General features: G+C 41.1%; 1 long non-coding RNA gene across 1 annotated transcript; it reads right to left on the bottom strand.

Annotated features, from left to right (window-relative positions):
• Positions 1 to 1,108: 1,108 nt before the first annotated feature.
• On the bottom strand, positions 1,109 to 19,804 carry LOC117531155. The gene is made up of 4 exons (XR_004566540.1): positions 19,792 to 19,804; positions 19,575 to 19,579; positions 16,111 to 16,117; positions 1,109 to 1,433 (listed from the first exon to the last, which is right to left on the bottom strand). It is a non-coding gene; the product is annotated as an uncharacterized LOC117531155 (long non-coding RNA).
• Between the last annotated feature and the right edge of the window lie 307 nt (positions 19,805 to 20,111).

Raw genomic sequence — 20,111 nt, 5'->3', positions numbered from 1 at the left:
ATATGGACAGCATATATACGAGGTCTGTTAGAAAACTATTCGACCTTTTTATTTTTTGCAAAAACTATATGGATTTGAATCGTGTGCTTGCATCAGCCAAGCTTGAACCTTCGTGCGCATGCGTGAGTTTTTTCACGCCTGTCGGTTGCGTCATTCGCCTGTGAGCACGCTTTGAGTGAGCAGTGGTCCACACCCCTTGTCGGCTTTTTGTTGTGAGGAAAATGTCTGAACAATTTGGAGCTTCGCTGCATCAAATTTTTCCAGAAACTGTGAGAGACAGCCAGGTGGAAACCATTCGGAAGATTCAGACGGCTTTCAGGGACGATTCTATGGGGATCACACAGATTAAGGAGTGTTACAACCGGTTTAAAGATGGCGCACAATGGCGGAGGGCGCGCTGCGCTCCGAGCGGCGATCGACAGGCTGAAACGACCAGATCATTTCCAAACTGAATGCTGTGTTGATCCGGGACATCGTCTGACTACTACAGAAATGGCATAAGAGGTGGCCATACCACTTTTTCGGCACATTCCACTGTTACAGGAGTTTCCACTGTTACACCCAATTCTGGGTGTAAATTCTGGGTGTATTTCATGGTTTTCATGACCAAAAGTTGGTATTTTGCCCAATTTCAGATTTCCGCAATGAAGACCAGAACTTCAATGAAACAAACAAAACTATCAGAATTAAAATTTATCACAAACTAGTTTCAAAAAGCATTTCAGGTGAATTTTATTGTTTTCCAAACAGTATTTAATGATAACAAAAATTCAAAATTTTGTGAGGAAGAATTGTGAACAGTGTTTAGAAGAATCAAACTAAGTAATCTGAATCAAAATAAAAATCAAAGAAAAGAAACATATTTCATAATTTCATATTTCCACAAAGAAGAATTGTGACCAGTCTTTAGATTAATAAAAATCAAATTTTTGAGGTCTTGGTATTTCGTGATCTTTCTCCTTTCAGCTCGTTTCAGGCCATAGTCATTGGGGACTTTCACATCAATGATTTTGATTGTTTTCTCTTGCTTGTTCCAGATGACAATGTCAGGTTTGATTGCACCTCCTTCAATGTGTCTTCCTGCTGGGATCACTTTGTCGTAGAAGACAGTTCCATCTCCAGTTCCTTGCAAACTTTCCAGTGGAGATATTGACTGATCTTGTTCTGTCGGGATGTATAATGTCTGTCTGCCATGAGGATCTGGCATGCTGATGTTAGATGGTTTACACTCTCAACAGCTGGATCACAGAATTGGCATTTGTCATTTTGTGAGATCCCTGCCATTTTTTTTGAAGCCATTTGTTAGACGTCCCTGATCTTATGCTCCAACTAAAATCCTTTCTCCATTAAAACCAAGTTCTCCATTTTTAACCCACTGTATTGATCCAACTTCGTCAATATATTCCTTTTCCAGTTCTTGGAATCGTCCAGCCCTTTTGTGCTGTTTCCATCTGTTCTGTTTTGCTGTATTGTTTTCTTGGTCTGTCTTGCCAATTTTGTTGCAGTTGTCAGATTGTTGCTTTCCTCTCTCTTCTAGGTCTTCGGCCAAGGTTTTTGCCAGTTTGATGACTGAGGTCAGTTCGGATAAGGTCTTCTTGTGATGTTGGGCAACCTTTTTCATGATTTCTTCTTCAGAGCTCTTTAAGTACTGTCCAATACTTGTAATAGATGCTCTGTAGGCCTGGTTGATTTTAGTGAGACCGCCTTCTCTGCGAGGGAGATATATTCTGTCCATGCACTGATTTTTGTATGTAACCTTGTGGAGGGTGAGCATCTTCCTGCTTTTCGTGTCCAACTTATTAAGCTCACGCTGTGGCCGGTCTATGATGCCAAACCCACAGGTCACCACTGGTATTGCAAACTGGTTTATGGCTGTGATCTTGTTTGTTGGTGTCAACTTTGATTGGTGTCAATGAACTGCATTTATATAGCGCTTTTCCATTAGCAGACTTTTAATGAGCCTTTCATTGGATTCAGGTGTGCTGGAGCAGGGAGACAACTAAGAGTGTCAGGAAGGTGGCTCTCGAGGACCGAACTTGGTCACCCCTGGCGTAGTCAAACCAGGTCTAAATCATGTATACCTTAGATCACACCTGGGAGTCAGAACCCTTTTTAAAGTTGGGGGAGAAATATTGAGTTGGGGGGTCTGGGGAACCAAATTGCACCATTTTTCTAGAAAATGGTGTAATTTGGTGCATTCCTGTCTGTTAAAATGCACAGGAATGCACCAAATTGCAACATTCCCATCTGTTAAAGTGCACAGGAATGCACCAAATTGCACCATTTGTCTAGAAAATGGTGCAATTTGGTCCCTCAGATGCCCCAACTCAATATAGCTAGCTTTCAAGCTTACCTCTCTTTTCAAATAATTTGGTTAGCAGCTGCTTTCCCTCATTTAGTTTTCTTTCCGTCCTTTTTTCTCTACTTTTTTGAAATCCGGACTTTGATTTTTTTTTAGGAAAGACATTTTATTTCAGCCTAAACACTAGGGCTGCAACTAACGATTATTTTACTAATCAGTTCATCGGTCGATTATTTTTTCGATTAATCGTTTTGGGGTTTTTTTTATTTACATGTGAGTTTTGCCATTATTTCTTTAAGTGAGTTATTATTAAAAGGACTTTTAATAATATCAACATCAACGTTTGACCTTGTAACAAAGTTATGTTATATTCTCGTCAAAAACATACCTGGAGTAGTGTTTTGTTTTATTTTGCACATACATACATCAATCAATTTTTTTTTTATATAGCGCCAAATCACAACAAACAGTTGCCCCAAGGCGCTTTATATTGTAAGGCAAGGCCATACAATAATTATGTAAAACCCCAACGGTCAAAACGACCCCCTGTGAGCAAGCACTTGGCTACAGTGGGAAGGACACACCACAGAGATTTCTATCAGGTTTCACCCTATTATGAGCATTTTTAGATGCCTACAGCAACAATCTCAACCACTGACAACATATTACAGCAAGAGTCCACAAAAGTATTTTAAAGGCCTGCCAAAAGTGTAATATGTTATATTTAATAAGATATTTTCAAGAAAAAAGACACAAATGTGCAGTTTACTGCATTTAATTTTTTTCTTGTGTAAAAACACAGCTTAGATGTGGTTTGACCGAAACAAATTGTCATTAAACTTAATAAAACAGGGATGAAGTGGAGGTTTAAGAACCACTAGGTGTTCACAGGAAACAGTTATTTCTATATAACTATATATAGAAATTTCTATATTTCTATATAAATCAAATCAATTTGATTTATATAGCGCCAAATCACAACAAACAGTTGCCCCAAGGCGCTTTATATTGTAAGGCAAAGCCATACAATAATTACGGAAAAACCCCAACGGTCAAAACGACCCCCTGTGAGCAAGCACTTGGCAACAGTGGGAAGGAAAAACTCCCTTTTAACAGGAAGAACTTTATCATCTGGACCAGTGCAAGCTACAGTACAGTCTGTGGAGGTGCAGAACTCCAACTTCAGCTGGTCCACGGTTCTGTTGCCCCTTTATGCAGTGACTCAATCAGAACATCAGGCTGTCTCTCCTGAAGAGATCTGTCTGGTCCAAAGAGAGGATCAGTGTGTTGTGTTGGGACTGAATGTTTGATGTCTGGTGACAAACCCTGAGGCCACCAGCTGACATCATTCCGTGTGCAAACCAGATGTCGTTATGTGACTGAGGGAGACTTACACTGCTGATGCAAAATGCAAACTTGCACTGTGCACAATTTTTCCAGTTGCAGTGACAGAAGCCCAGAACTTGTTCAGGGTTGTCTGAGTGTCTTGGTGGCTTTCCTCACTCATCTCCTTCCTGCACAGTCACTCAGTTTTTGAGAACTATCGACTTAACACAGAATTACCACACAGTACCACACTGTATTTCTTAATGACTGAGGGAAATGAAGTTCAAGACACATCCAGTGACTTGGAAAGGTTCATGGATCCATTCCCACTTGCCTGAAGAAAACTGACTGTCAGAGTGAAGATTTACTTTTTACAATAAAGTGTCTGATTACTTATACAATCCATCATTTTAGCTTTGATATTTTTATTTCATTTATGTCATGTTGTAGAGATGAGTTTTCACTGAGTTTAAAGGTCATTCTTTAAGATTTTTTTTTAAACTGATGTCATTTGAACATTCCAGACATGTAACCTGGAATTCTGTTAGACTGTAGCTGTCTGTGGGTGTCAGGATGACACCTGGCACAAAGCTGACCAAACTCCACACACTGTGTTTGTGACAGTTTACTGGTCAGCGTCTGTTGAAGCCCAAATCTATGTTCTTTAAGCCCTGGTCAAAGGTCACTGTGGCATTTTATTAAAAAAAAATCCACTCAGCATCAGAATATATAAATAAACAAACACATTTTAGTTATTTCTTAAAATTTATTTGAAAACAGTGAAACACACATCATAATAAAGTTATAAAAGTGCTTTTCTTTTATGTACATTTTATTTATATATTATTTATATAAGAACAATCATAAAACTATATTTTTTTGATGGTTCATGTTGGCAGGGAGGTGTGGCGTTTGAAATATCCTGTGCCGCTGACGTAACTGTCCACGAGCTGTGAGGAGACAGAAGGACAACAAAGCGTCAGTGCATTTCTATAACGAAGCTGAAACACTGATCAGACACATGAAGCTTCACATGAACAATCAGGTGCAGTAAAAAGCGCTGACAGGCGCTGGTTCCACCACATCTGTCACATCTGATCTGCTCAGGCTGGATGAAGTGACTCAGTGTGCACACTGACAAACTGGAATCACTGTCAGTGTGAATGAGCAGTTTGCTTCAGCAAACTCCTGCATCTTATTAATGATCATTTATTCAAGAGAAATTAATATCATTAATGTTTGTCAAACTGCAAACATCAGATGTTGATGTTTAACTCAAACACTTGGACATATTTTTAGACGAATTCATAAGAATTCAAATGACTTTTTTTTTTTTAACTAAACAGCATTTTTAAAGCATGAGAATGTTCACTTCTTTTTTTTCACATCATGTGGATTAAAAACCTCCCAAACGAGATCGATCACACTAATAACACGTGTTGTCATGTGTGCACACAGGCCGTGGAAAATCCAAAGTCTGATTTCAGAATCAGAATCGCATTAAAAGCATCGTGTAAATGCAGCCAGAAAGTGCTTGTGGACACACTGAGCACTCACGTTTCGCACGCACACGTTGGTCACCACGGCAACGGGAGCAACTGACGTCTGACAGGTTGGACACTCGTTCTGCTCCGAATCCAGGAGAACGTCAGTGATACCTGCGAAGGAGAAAAAAAAGAAAAAGTTCCAGCTGAAGTCTGAAGTGTGACGACTCAAAGTACACTGAGGATCAAAGAGTGTCTGCAGTGAAACACACATCAAAGTGCTGATTTTCACACCACACATGACGTCAGCAGCTTTTACTGCTCCGTTATTTTCATGCAAACTGTTTTTGGTTTGATGACGTTAACAATGACTCAGCAGAAAATGACGATGACGTCATAAGTTGTGTGTGTTTGAGCTCCAGTGTTGGAATCAAGTGTGACCGTAAGACCTTTGTGGCCGGGACGGCGCTGGGATCGAACCCCAGACGGCTCGCACTAAAGACCATTCCTCTACCAGGTCAGCCAACGGGGAATTCCCCGTTAGCCAAGCTAGCGGGAACATCTTTTCAATCAGGACCCGGGACCTTCATCCCGCTACACAAGACACAAAACCTCATGACCAAGACACCAATAAAGGGGTAAAAACAACAAAAAAGATGACACAGAGACGGAGGCTCATACAAAAAAACAGACAACGTGAACGTGGTACATTATGAAAGTAACTTAAAGAAAGAAAACTGTGTTGTTCACTGGAATAACAGCAAAGAGAGCGAAGGAAATCTACTTTGTCAGACAGAGATCGAGGTGCTTGTTTGTGGTTAACTGTGAACGTGTGTGTGTGTGTGTGTGTGTGGTGCTGCACACACTCACACTGGTCACAGAAGCTGTTTCCACAGCACGGACTGATCACAGCCTCTCGGAGCAGCTCCTGACAGACGGGACAACACATGAACTCAGGTATCGGCTCCTCCTTCTTTTTGGGGGTGGGCGGATCCTGTGGAAGGAACGGGGGCCTCTCCTTCTTCTTACAGCTGTACGCCTCACTGCACACACACACACACACACACACACACACACACACTCGTCATCAGTTCCATTCTGACAGCATCAGATGATGGTTTGATTGAAGGTGACGGCGAGCGAACACGTGACGTTTGATGTGACGAACTCGCTGATTTCTGTCTGTCTGTGTTTGTGCAGAATCAGAGCAGAACTACTGACTGCTGACAAACATTTGGGCCAAAGATCGTCTCTGGTCTCCAGAAAGCAGATAAAGGAGCAGATTAAAGACATTCTGCTGCTGCTTTAGAGTTTAAATCTGTGTCCTCAGTGTGAACAGATTCAATCTGCTCCAAGCAGTTCAAATCAAACACAAATGAACAAAAACTCACATGAAGGAACATTTAACTGTTTGCAATCATTTCTAAATAAATATTTCATTCATGAACAAAACAGTCAGTGATTGTTTTGATGTTTTTTGACAAATTCTCTCAGCTCCAGGAAGTTTTCCATCAGACAGAAGAAACAGTGATTTGCACACACAAACACACATCCTGACTCTTGTTGTCACTCACGCGTGTACGGCGGAAACCATGAGTTCCCCCGTGGTGGTCACCATGGCTCCTTCCACGCTGGGATCATCCACCTCCACCATGAAGGAACGAGGGATGCCTGAGCTCCTCTTCATCCTCTTCAGCGGCTGAAAACTTTCATCCTGCTCCAAGAGAACACAAAGAGGGCGTGGCTTCAGTGCTCAGCGTGAATGCGTGAAACATCGATCCACAGTGTGTTTATTGGATGAGTCGCTGCACAGCAGCACTTTGGAGCCACTTATCAGAATGACCACAGGATGAGAATTACTGTGGAATATTGTTGGAAAGTTCTGATTTTTCTCTGATAAACGACTTGCACATTTGGTGGAGTTGAGGATGAATCTGTGTGAAGCCGCTGACTCTGTTCTTACCTGATGGGTGGGACAGTCCCTGATGTGGTGACCGCCGTGTCCACAGCGAAAACACACGTAGCTCTCTGGCAGATGATGATCAACCAACTGGTAACTATGGAGGTGAAGAGAAGAACAAAGGTCAAAGGTGAACACTAAAATGTTTTAAATTAAATAAAAAACCATGCGACTTGTTAAAAATAAATAAATAATAAACTTGCTGCAGAGTAAATCCATCCAACGCCAATGACAAACAATGAAAAAAGGGTTTTACATTTACACTCTGTCTCGTGGTGTTAAAGTGTCTGATCGGCTCTCTGAGGCTCAGATTAAAGTTACTGTGTGTTAGTTTACATTTACACTCTGTCTCACGGTGTTAAAGTGTCCGATCAGCTCTATGAGGCTAAGATTAAAGTTACTGTGTGTTAGTTTACATTTACACTCTGTCTCACTGTGTTAAAGTGTCTGATCGGCTCTCTGAGACTCACATTAAAGTTACTGTGTTAGTTTGCATTTACACTCTGTCTCGTGGTGTTAAAGTGTCCAATCGGCTCTCTGAGGCTCAGATTAAAGTTACTGTGTGTTAGTTTACATTTACACTCTGTCTCACGGTGTTAAAGTGTCCGATCAGCTCTATGAGGCTACGATTATCTGATCATCTGCAGAGGAATGGTCTATTTGAAGAGTTTCAGTCAGGTTTTAGAATTCATCATAGTACAGAAACAGCATTAGTGAAGGTTACAAATGATCTTCTTATGGCCTCGGACAGTGGACTCATCTCTGTGCTTGTTCTGTTAGACCTCAGTGCTGCTTTTGATACTGTTGACCATCAAATTTTATTACAGAGATTAGAGCATGCCATAGGTATTAAAGGCACTGCGCTGCGGTGGTTTGAATCATATTTGTCTAATAGATTACAATTTGTTCATGTAAATGGGGAATCTTCTTCACAGACTAAAGTTAATTATGGAGTTCCACAAGGTTCTGTGCTAGGACCAATTTTATTCATTTTATACATGCTTCCCTTAGGCAGTATTATTAGACGGTATTGCTTAAATTTTCATTGTTACGCAGATGATACCCAGCTTTATCTATCCATGAAGCCAGAGGACACACACCAATTAGCTAAACTGCAGGATTGTCTTACAGACATAAAGACATGGATGACCTCTAATTTCCTGCTTTTAAACTCAGATAAAACTGAAGTTATTGTACTTGGCCCCACAAATCTTAGAAACATGGTGTCTAACCAGATCCTTACTCTGGATGGCATTACCCTGACCTCTAGTAATACTGTGAGAAATCTTGGAGTCATTTTTGATCAGGATATGTCATTCAAAGCGCATATTAAACAAATATGTAGGACTGCCTTTTTGCATTTACGCAATATCTCTAAAATCAGAAAGGTCTTGTCTCAGAGTGATGCTGAAAAACTAATTCATGCATTTATTTCCTCTAGGCTGGACTATTGTAATTCATTATTATCAGGTTGTCCTAAAAGTTCCCTAAAAAGCCTTCAGTTAATTCAAAATGCTGCAGCTAGAGTACTGACGGGGACTATAAGGAGAGAGCATATCTCACCCATATTGGCCTCTCTTCATTGGCTTCCTGTTAATTCTAGAATAGAATTTAAAATTCTTCTTCTTACTTATAAGGTTTTGAATAATCAGGTCCCATCTTATCTTAGGGACCTCGTAGTACCATATCACCCCAATAGAGCGCTTCGCTCTCAGACTGCAGGCTTACTTGTAGTTCCTAGGGTTTGTAAGAGTAGAATGGGAGGCAGAGCCTTCAGCTTTCAGGCTCCTCTCCTGTGGAACCAGCTCCCAATTCAGATCAGGGAGACAGACACCCTCTCTACTTTTAAGATTAGGCTTAAAACTTTCCTTTTTGCTAAAGCTTATAGTTAGGGCTGGATCAGGTGACCCTGAACCATCCCTTAGTTATGCTGCTATAGACGTAGACTGCTGGGGGGTTCCCATGATGCACTGTTTCTTTCTCTTTTTGCTCTGTATGCACCACTCTGCATTTAATCATTAGTGATCGATCTCTGCTCCCCTCCACAGCATGTCTTTTTCCTGGTTCTCTCCCTCAGCCCCAACCAGTCCCAGCAGAAGACTGCCCCTCCCTGAGCCTGGTTCTGCTGGAGGTTTCTTCCTGTTAAAAGGGAGTTTTTCCTTCCCACTGTAGCCAAGTGCTTGCTCACAGGGGGTCGTTTTGACCGTTGGGGTTTTACATAATTATTGTATGGCCTTGCCTTACAATATAAAGCGCCTTGGGGCAACTGTTTGTTGTGATTTGGCGCTATATAAAAAAATTGATTGAATTGATTGATTGATTAAAGTTACTGTGTGTTAGTTTACATTTACACTCTGTCTCACGGTGTTAAAGTGTCTGATCGGCTCTCTGAGACTCAGATTAAAGTTACTGTGTGTTAGTTTACATTTACACTCTGTCTCACGGTGTTAAAGTGTCCGATCGGCTCTATGAGGCTAAGATTAAAGTTACTGTGTGTTAGTTTACATTTACACTCTGTCTCACGGTGTTAAAGTGTCTGATCGGCTCTCTGAGACTCACATTAAAGTTACTGTGTGTTAGTTTGCATTTACACTCTGTCTCGTGGTGTTAAAGTGTCCGATCGGCTCTCTGAGGCTCAGATTAAAGTTACTGTGTGTTAGTTTACATTTACACTCTGTCTCACGGTGTTAAAGTGTCCGATCAGCTCTATGAGGCTACGATTAAAGTTACTGTGTGTTAGTTTACATTTACACTCTGTCTCACGGTGTTAAAGTGTCTGATCGGCTCTCTGAGACTCAGATTAAAGTTACTGTGTGTTAGTTTACATTTACACTCTGTCTCACGGTGTTAAAGTGTCTGATCGGCTCTCTGAGACTCACATTAAAGTTACTGTGTGTTAGTTTGCATTTACACTCTGTCTCGTGGTGTTAAAGTGTCCGATCGGCTCTCTGAGGCTCAGATTAAAGTTACTGTGTGTTAGTTTACATTTACACTCTGTCTCACGGTGTTAAAGTGTCCGATCAGCTCTATGAGGCTACGATTAAAGTTACTGTGTGTTAGTTTACATTTACACTCTGTCTCACGGTGTTAAAGTGTCTGATCGGCTCTCTGAGACTCAGATTAAAGTTACTGTGTGTTAGTTTACATTTACACTCTGTCTTGTGGTGTTAAAGTGTCTGATCAGCTCTCTGAGTTACTCTGGGTAGATTTTTGAACACAGCAGCAAACGCTATCCATCCAATATGAATTTGTTTTTAACATTATTTATGACTAATATGGTAAATGGGTTTCTATAGCACTTTTCCATCTGCATCAGAAGCTGAAAGCACTTTACAATGATGTCTCGCATTCACCCATTAACACAAACACACACCAATGTCAGGTTGCTGTCATGCAAAGCAGTCACGACGCACCGGGAGCAACGAGGGATTAAGAACCTTACCCAAGGGCCCTTAGTGATTTTCCGGTCTGGCTGGGTTTTGAACCAAGGATCCTCTGGTCTGAAGCCCAACACTTAACCGCAAGACCATCACCTCCCAAATGACATATAACAATACATATGTTGATATATAACAAATGACATTAAATAAGAAAAAATAATGATGAAATATGAAGTGTGTGCATCATATCTATATTAAAATGACCAAGTGGCATCTGTGTGTGTGTGTGTGTGTGCACGCACGTGTGCGCGCGTGTGCACGGCTTTGATCACTGCAAAACGTGGAGAGCTGATATTTCCCGTTTGATGTGTTGATGTATTTTGAGTCAAGGATGAACGCTGGTCTAATTGTGACGGGAATCACAATCACAAGCTTCCCGTCTAATCTGACGGGAAGCCTTGTGGATTTAAAATATCAGGGAAAAACACCACAAACCTTCAATAATTCAACAAGTGTATTCTGGCAGGTCATGATGACGTTCAGTATTTCAGATGTGTGAAACACTGTGTTGAATGAAATAGTAATCAGAAATAATCTGTGTTTTTGATCAAAAAGTCTGAAATGAGTGAAACGAGACAAAAATACATCCATCCATCCATTTTCTTCCACTTTATCCGGAGTCGGGTCGCGGGGGCAACAGCTCAAGCAAAGCCGCCCAGACCTCCCGATCCACACACACCTCCCCCAGCTCCTCTGGGGGAACCCCAAGGCGTTCCCAAGCCAGCCGAGAGATGTAGTCCCTCCAGCGTGTCCTGGGTCTTCCCTGGGGCCTCCTCCCAGTGGGACGTGCCCGGAACACCTCTCCAGCGAGGCGTCCAGGGGGCATCTGGAAAAGATGCCCGAGCCCCCTCAAATGACTCCTTTCGACGTGGAGGAGCAGCGGCTCGACTCCGAGCTCCTCCCGAGTGACCGAGCTCCTCACCCTATCTCTAAAGGAGCGCCCAGCCACCCTGTGGAGGAAACTCATCTCGGCCGCTTGTACTCGCGATCTTGTTCTTTCGGTCATGAGCCAAATCTCATGACCATAGGTGAGGATAGGAACGTAGCTCGATCGGTAAATCGAGAGCTTTGCCACAAAAATACATTCAGTTCTCAAATAGAATAAAAACGTTTGTGAATCATTAAATATGACTAAAACTAAGAAGAATATTTGACATAAGAATAAAAGACTAAATTAAAAACAGGTGGCAAAATTAAGATTAAAGGTGACAAAATTTAGTCCACCAGGGTGGTGCTGAGATGAAAGAATGAATATACAGGTTGTGTGAAAGTGAAAAAGCAGGGACAGAGTTCTGACACACAGCTGTGGATGAAGGAGGAGACGTGAAATCTTGACAGAAGTGACTCACTGTGTGGAACCGTAACAAGAATATGACACAACGGCTTTGATTTTCTCCTCCTCCGTCATGTCGCCAGTCAGTTTCTGAAAGAGAACACATGAAAGTTCACTTCATAACAAACAAATATTCAACTTCTAATTCTAACAAATAAGCAGTGGTGCAGGAAAAAAGGTGCGGTGGGACTGGGTTTGGTTCCGTACTGGTTCAAAGGGTCCGAGAGGTTCCAGGATTTTCTCAGCTTCTCTGTTCTCACTGAAACAAAGAAAACATTTATGACCGAGAGGCTTCATGGTTATTTAGCACTGAAACACACAAATCAGGAAATCTTTCCATGTTTTAAAGAGTCGACACTGAACATCAATAAAAGAAACAAACGCAGAAAATCCAAACACTAAAACAGTCACAGAGAAACACTAAAGTCTGCTCAGAGTTCACCAAAAACTGTTCAATATCCTCATCATATTTAGAATCTGATGGGGAGCTTCTGAACTGACATGAATTTGCTTCAATGTTCAGTCACAAGTCTTCCGCAGGACCACGTTTAGCCGGGACACGGTTACAACAGTGTCTGGAGTTAAACTTTGAAGAATAAAGACCTACCAGTGATTGAGGTCAATCTGATCATAAATATGTTGCAGAAATACAGCGAGACTGCATAAATAACGAGCACATCAGTTGTCTTTAGCTGTTCAGTTCTGAATGCCTCACATTCACATTTCACTTCTTTTTTTTCTTTGAGGTGGTGGTGGTGGGGGGGGGGGGGGGGGCACAGCAGTTAGTTCCAGCTAAAGCTGATGTAGTTCATCTTTATTCCCTTCACGGTTAAACGCATCATCCAGTCAATACAATGACCAACAAACCCAGTTAGCTTAACTACAGGCTGCTTACTTTTATGTAGATCCCACAATTTTAATGGTTAAAAAAGAAACAACAGCTAATAAATGAAAAACATTAGTTACATGTTGCGGCGCTTCCTCCCTGAGGAGGCGTGGCCTTTGACAGAGTTTCTGGAAGTCATCGTGGAACTTGTGATGATCAGGCTGTTGTTTGTGGAAGCTGAAAAAGACAAAGACAGAAAGTGTTTCAATACATTTAGGGATGATATTAGTCAGTGGATCACTTCGATGTAAAAAAGAACAATATTGAAATTATAACATAATAAGCTCCCCAGCTATCATCAACATAAAAGTTCATTCTGTGAAATGATTTCCACAAACACTGACTTAACGGCAACTTTATTAGTTACACAGGTATTTATTATATTCATATCATTTTAAAATTATTGTCATTAATTACATGCATTGCGATTAATTTATCTAAATTAATCGCAATGCATGTTTTTTTGTAAATGTCACGACTCAAATCGCAAGGTGCAAACAGCGTGCAAATATCAGAAATGTAAAAAACAGTGAACAACAAAATGTTATTATTTCTTTATTTATTATTAAAAGCAATTGCAGAAATTATTTAATGTATAAAAATAAAGTGCTGCAATCTCTGAACATTACAAAATGCTGCTTCAGGAACACACTGAGCGTGACTTATTGTATAAATACAAAGAGAGTTTTCAAAAATGTTTATCACTTTAATTAAAGTGATGTTGTGTCTGTGATGAAGACATTTTCATGCTACTTAAGAGTTTTTGTCTTTTAAATATAGCTGTAATCCTGGGCCTTTGAGAAAGTAACGTGTCTTTACATATAAATACACAAATTATCCATAACGACTTTGTTTGTGCTTTTTGGTTTCCAGACCTCCCAGAATTTGTCCCATTTATGACTGAGTGAATTTTTCCAGTGGTCGAATTTATCCCCGACCTCTGTCACAGTAAAATCTTTGCCAGATTACTTTATTTTACAGAATCAGAGACAGAGATTTGGTTTACATCATCAAATAAACACATTGCTTTCTGGGAATCTCTTGAATCACAAAATGAATGTATTTTCAGAAGCTCTGGATCAAATGTGTTTTTTACAACAACTGCCTGCCAACATTGTCCAAATGTAATTTTTTCATGTGGAGAAACTGAATATTTTGGGCATAAAATACTACACATCTTCAGGACTAAAGACTAATTAAAATCAAGCCAGGATTTTTTTAAAATGATTCTTATTCTTTAACAACAGCAAATAAGCTTTAAGAAAAACCTTAAATGTTCCAATATATTAATATTACAAAATAAATAGAAAAGCATTGTTAGCATGCAAAGCAAATTATGAGTAAATTAGCATATATTTACATTTATTCTTTACAAAAACAACTATATTAAAACAAACACTTCTGCTAACTATTGTTAAACAGTTTGCCACAGACATTTAGCATGCAGATCTACAATAAACTGCTTTAAAAACATTTATTAGTTTAGCAAAGCCATGATTTGGACAAAGTGAAGTCAATATATTTTCTGTTTTCTTAACTTTAAAGATTAACTGACAAGTGATGCTAGCTTAAAATACATTTAAAAAAAAAACATACAAAAATGGTTCTTACCAGATCGGTTCACAGAAATAAAGCTGTCTATTTCTCAGAGAAAAAGTATTTCAGACTGCCTTTCAGACCAGCTTGCCCTCAACTAACGGCTGCAGCTCGTTGATCCAAACACGATGTGGCGCTGTTGCTATGATACGACGTCATGACGTAAGAGCGCTTGTTTTTTAAAGCGAGGGATCGCAGGAGAGCTAGCGCGAGATTGGCGGCCATATTGGTAAGGGAAATGGGTCGTGCTGTGACGCCATATTGTTCAGGTGGAACACATACACAAATATATATAGACAGATATATAAAACAAACCCAAAGCCAAATTCATTCATATTTACAAATGTAATTGAGTTCTTTGGTAAAGATTGAAGCGTTTATAAACACACTTTGCAAAATAAACAGACCTCAGATATACATCAATTATAATCTGAAGTCTCCATTTCTGCTAGGATGTTAAATTACTCCTCAAAATTTTAATTTACATTATCAAAAGTGCTGAAATAACTATAACTGATTTTTCATGACAACAGTTGCAGAAAGTTCATGTCTGTGAATCACTTTGAGAAATTAAATATTTAAAATTAAGTAAAGCCAGTACGGTGTACAATGTATTTCACACAATTATATGCAATATTGCTTTTTTACTTTGCTTCCCTCAAACACACAACAAACTTGCTGCAGTCTGCACAATCCCTCTGCACTCCACATTTTCACTTTTATGGTCACTTTGATGCCAGCAGACAGAATTTCATTGACCTTATTGTGATGCTGTGCAGCTTGTTAATCATCTTGTCTGTGAAGAAGACATTAAATAAGAATTTCTTTGCACTGCATACATCTGTTCAATGCGTACACAGACTGGGTGTTGCATTGTCGAAACCAGTGACTTGGATACGTTTGTTAATTCACATCATAATTAACAAGGACACAAGTGAAAAGTTTGATTTTATTTCAAAGGTCATAAAAAATTTAAGCACACTATTATGAGAAAATGAATTTGTTCAATAAAATATGAATTTTTCTTATTTTTACAGAAACGTGAAAACCAATCACTCAGCATTGTTTTGTTCATTTTGAGTCAGTGGTTTGCTGTTATTGTATACTTTACTTTTTTTTCCCAGAGAGGGCACTGTATCTTTGGCTTCATGAAGGATTCAAGATGTATACTGCCACCTGCTGGATCAGAGGGTTCAGCACAAGAATAATCTTGTTAAGTCTGCAGACGATACAGCAGTGATCGGGCTCATTAGCCAAGGTGATGAGACAGCGTACAGGCGAGAAGTGGAGAACCTGACATGGTGGTGCGGAGACAACAACCTCATCCTCAACACCCAGAAGACCAAGGAGATAGTTGTTGACTTCCGCAGGTCAGCCCCCCCTCTACATCAACGGAGCAGCGGTGAGATCGTCTCCTCCATCAGGTATCTTGGAGTCCACTTCTCCGACACTCTCACCTGGCACACCAACACCACGGCTGTCATCAAGAAAGCCCACCCTCTCTATTTTTTAAGGAAAGTGGGAAGGGCTGGACTGAACACCGAGGCCCTCAGGGCCTTCTACAAATGTGCAGTGGAGAGTGTCCTGTCCTGCTGCCTCCCTGTGTGGTATGGTGGCTGCACAGTGGCAGAGCAGAAAGCGCTGCAGCGGGTGGTGAAGTCTGCACAGAGGACCATCATATGCAGCTTACCACCCATTGGGAACATCTACATCTCCAGATGTAGAGACAAAGCCACCTGCATGCTCCGAGACTCCACCCACCCTGCGCAGAGTCTGTTCACACCCCTTCCCTCTGGAAGGAGGCTGTGCAGCATCCATGCAAAAACATCCAGACTGAAAAACAGCTTCTACCTGAATGCTGTCAGACTGTTGAACAGTTCATCATCCACCACCAAACTGTGAACATTGCACTACATGCACATTGTCACCTTCTTAATACTATAACGCTGCTGCTGCTGCTGCTGCTGCCGACCCTGGGCCTTGTATATATATTCTATGGCCACAGGGGTGCGCATATTGTACAATGCAAAAGATTATATTGCAAAAGTTTATACAATAGGCTAGGTTAAAAAAAATTGTCCCAGTTAACTACACCAAGACCTGGAGAAACTGCATTTCGTTCTGCCTGTAAGGGTCGAGTGACAATAAAAGTGAGTCTGAGTCTAATTAAACTTGCATTCAGCTTCAGAAAACAAATCAATAAATAGCATGTGTTTAGGTTTAGCATAACATATCAAGATACAGGTGATTGAGGCCAATATCAGAGTAGGAGCCTTTAAACACATTCTGGATCAAGATTTCCACATTACGCTTCTGTCTTCTGGTCACCCAATCTCAACGATTGAGATCTTCTGCCACAGATCAAAGCAACACCGGGCTATGAGACTGGTTCATGACCTCATCTCCCTGATCCAGATCGTCTCCTGTCAAGTTAAAACTCTTGAACAGACAAGATAAACAACTGATATGATCCAGGAAGTCAAGATCATCAAGGAATATGATTGACTCTGATGGAACATGTGGAGTTATTGTCTGGTTATGTGAGGGTCAGTGTCACTCTGTCCTCAAGTCAGAGGAATAAAGCTGAAAAAACGCTGGACTGTGTGGTTTAAAACTCAACTGTGCAAAGACGACAAGCCAGTTCAGATCCATGAGTGTAACAAAACAAACAAACAGAAAAACAGTGTGACTTTACATTTTCAGCCCGAGTCTCACAGCATGAAGCCTTCACAGCAGGAACCTGGACTCAGCTTTGACAGGAACCTTTGGAGGAGCTAAGCCTCTCCCACTGGGCCACCAACTCATCTTTTGAGACAAATAAGCAGAAAATCTTTGATATCAAGATACCTGAGATACACAACACATTAAAATACCCATTCAAAAGAGATGATCCATGATGCTTCTGTCATCAATAATCCATATTACAATACAGACATTCATCAGGGACTATAACAGGGGCACAAAGTAGTACAGACACTTTTTTCTCCAGCTTGAGCACAGAATCAAACTATCTGAAGAACTTCACGGGACAGACGCCCCCCCCAAACACACACACAGAAATGTAAAATCAACGTTGGCAACACAAATCTTAAATAAACACAACAACTGGGACATTTGTTTACTGGCTGCTGGAAGGTTGAACTACAAATCCAGGAACTTTGCCCTCCTTTCTTTTTGTCTGGGAAAACTTTTCACTGACTTTCTGACTGAAGTCAGTCGTCTGTCAGCAGCTTTTTGTCCATTCAGCCTCTCCTGCGTCACAGTGTTTCTCCAAAATGTTTGGGTTTTTTTTAATGTTGAGAAGCTCCTCTGAGATTCTGCAAAGTCTGCACAAGAGACTGTCAGACTCCTAAAGGTCCTCATCACCACACCCATGACCTCATGAGTGTGGTGATGAGGACCTTTAGGAGTCTGACAGTCTGTTGTCCATGAACAGCTGAAACAGATCCACAGCACCACCACAGGATCTGAAGTCTTCCTCGCTGTCAATAAGACTAAACACTGAGCTTCGGATTCACTTTTCAGATGCTGCTCAGTGCATCCTCACGGAACACCAGGTTGTCCTCGACAAAACCATTCACCCTGCAGCAAGATGGAGCTGACGAGGTGGTCTGTGAAGGAGAAGCGTCCCTCAGTGTGTCCCAGTGTGGTATCACAGACGGACAGAGAGAAAGACAAAAATAAGATGATGAGATGAAATGTTCACATCACATCATCACATATTACCTACAGGCAACACGTCACTTTCTAAATATAAAACAAGTGATTCTATTCAGAAAAAAAAGAATATTAGCTCATAAACTTCAAATAATTAAAAGTTGGGATGAAACAAGAAAACAAACAGTGATCCTGACATTTACTTTGACTTCTGTTTCATTGCACTCAGGATGAACCCAACATATTTCATGCTGTGTGGTCAACTTCATTTCATTTGTCAGCAGATCTCTCACTGATGATTCTTGACCCTGGATGGTGACACCGGTCCAAATATGAAGCAATCAGGCATGATCACCCTCAGCTGCTGGTAGCAATCCTGTGTCATCCAAATGGAACCGACCGCCGCCGATCACACCAGAGGGTGAACGATGGCGGGGCCACAATCAGCACCGGTGCGCACACCACACTGTCCATCAACCCAATCTGACCACACAGACACTGTCAGCAAGGAGTGGGCATAAACCTTTATCTTTGTGAGGAGGCGGGGTTGACCCCTTTGCTAGGTATGATGCAATATTCTAAGAGCTGTGATTGGTTGTCACAAAAAGGGAAAAATCAGAAAAATCAAATCTTCTCCTCGCTCCAAGTAATGAATGAACAGTAAAATGAACCGATCATATAACCTGAACTGTATTTAAAAAAATGTGTAATCGTGAAAATAATTTAACCCCTTAACGCCCATCGTCGCATATATGCTACAATCTCTGACTCAACTTACCAAATTGACCTGTATGCCCGTTGTAGCAAATTTGCAAAATACCATCATTGTTATAACATTATAACTTCTTTGTCTTTCAGCTGTTCCCGTTAGGGGTCGCCACAGCAGATCAATCGTTTCCATCTCACCCTGTCCTCTGTATCTTCCTCTGTCACACCAACCACCTACATGTCCTCTCTCAGCACATCCATGAACCTCCTCTTTGGTCTCCCTCTTCTCCTCCTGCCTGGTGGCTCCATCCTCAGCATCCTTCTCCCTATATACCCTGGGTCCCTCCTCTGCACATGTCCAAACCATCTCAATCTCGCCTTTCTGACTTTGTCTCCAAACCGTCCCACCTGAGCTGTCCCTCTCGTATTCATTCCTAATCTTGTCCATTCTTGTCACTCCCAAAGAGAATCTCAACATCTTCAGCTCTGCCACCTCCAGCTCTGCCTCCTGTCTTTTTGTTAGTGCCACTGTCTCTAAACCATACAACATAGCTGGTCTCACTACTGTTTTGTAAACTTTCCCCTTCACTCTTGCTGATATTCTTCGGTCACAAATCACTCCTGCCACCTTTCTCCACCCACTCCACCCTGCCTGCACTCTCTTCTTCACCTCTCTACCACACTCTCCATTACTTTGAACAGTTGACCCCAAATATTTAAACTCATCTACTTTCACCACTTATACTCCTTGTAACTGCACTATTCCACTGGGCTCCCTCTCATTCACACACATGTACTCAGTCTTGCTTCTACTGACTTTCATTCCCCTTCTCTCCAAAGCATATCTCCACTTCTCCAGACTAGACTCAACTTGCTCTCTACTCTCACTACAGATCACAATGTCATCTGCAAACATCATAGTCCATGGGGACTCCTGTCTGATCTCATCTGTCAACCTGTCCATCACCACTGCAAACAAGAAAGGACTCAGAGCTGATCCTTGGTGTAATCCCACCTCCACCTTGAATGAGTCTGTAATTCAGACTGCGCATCTCACCGCTGTCACACTATTCTTGTACATGTCCTGCACTACCCTAACATACTTCTCTGCCACTCCAGACTTCCTCATACAATGCCACAACTCTTCTCTTGGCACCCTATCATAAGCTTTTTCTAAGTCCACAAACATACAATGTAACTCTTTCTGTCCTTCTCTGTACTTTTCCAACAGTATTCTCAGAGCAAACATTGCATCTGTAGTGCTCTTTCTCGGCATGAAACCATATTGCTGCTCACAGATCTTCACCTGTTTTCTAAGCCTAGCTTCTACTACTCTTTCCCATAACTTCATGCTGTGGCTGATCAGCTTTATGCCTCTGTAGTTACTGCAGCTCTGCACATCACCCTTGTTCTTGAAAA

The sequence above is a fragment of the Thalassophryne amazonica genome, chromosome 18 (assembly GCF_902500255.1).
Source record: "Thalassophryne amazonica chromosome 18, fThaAma1.1, whole genome shotgun sequence".
NCBI classification, from domain to species: domain Eukaryota; kingdom Metazoa; phylum Chordata; class Actinopteri; order Batrachoidiformes; family Batrachoididae; genus Thalassophryne; species Thalassophryne amazonica.
This window is presented reverse-complemented; position numbering and strand designations above follow the sequence as displayed.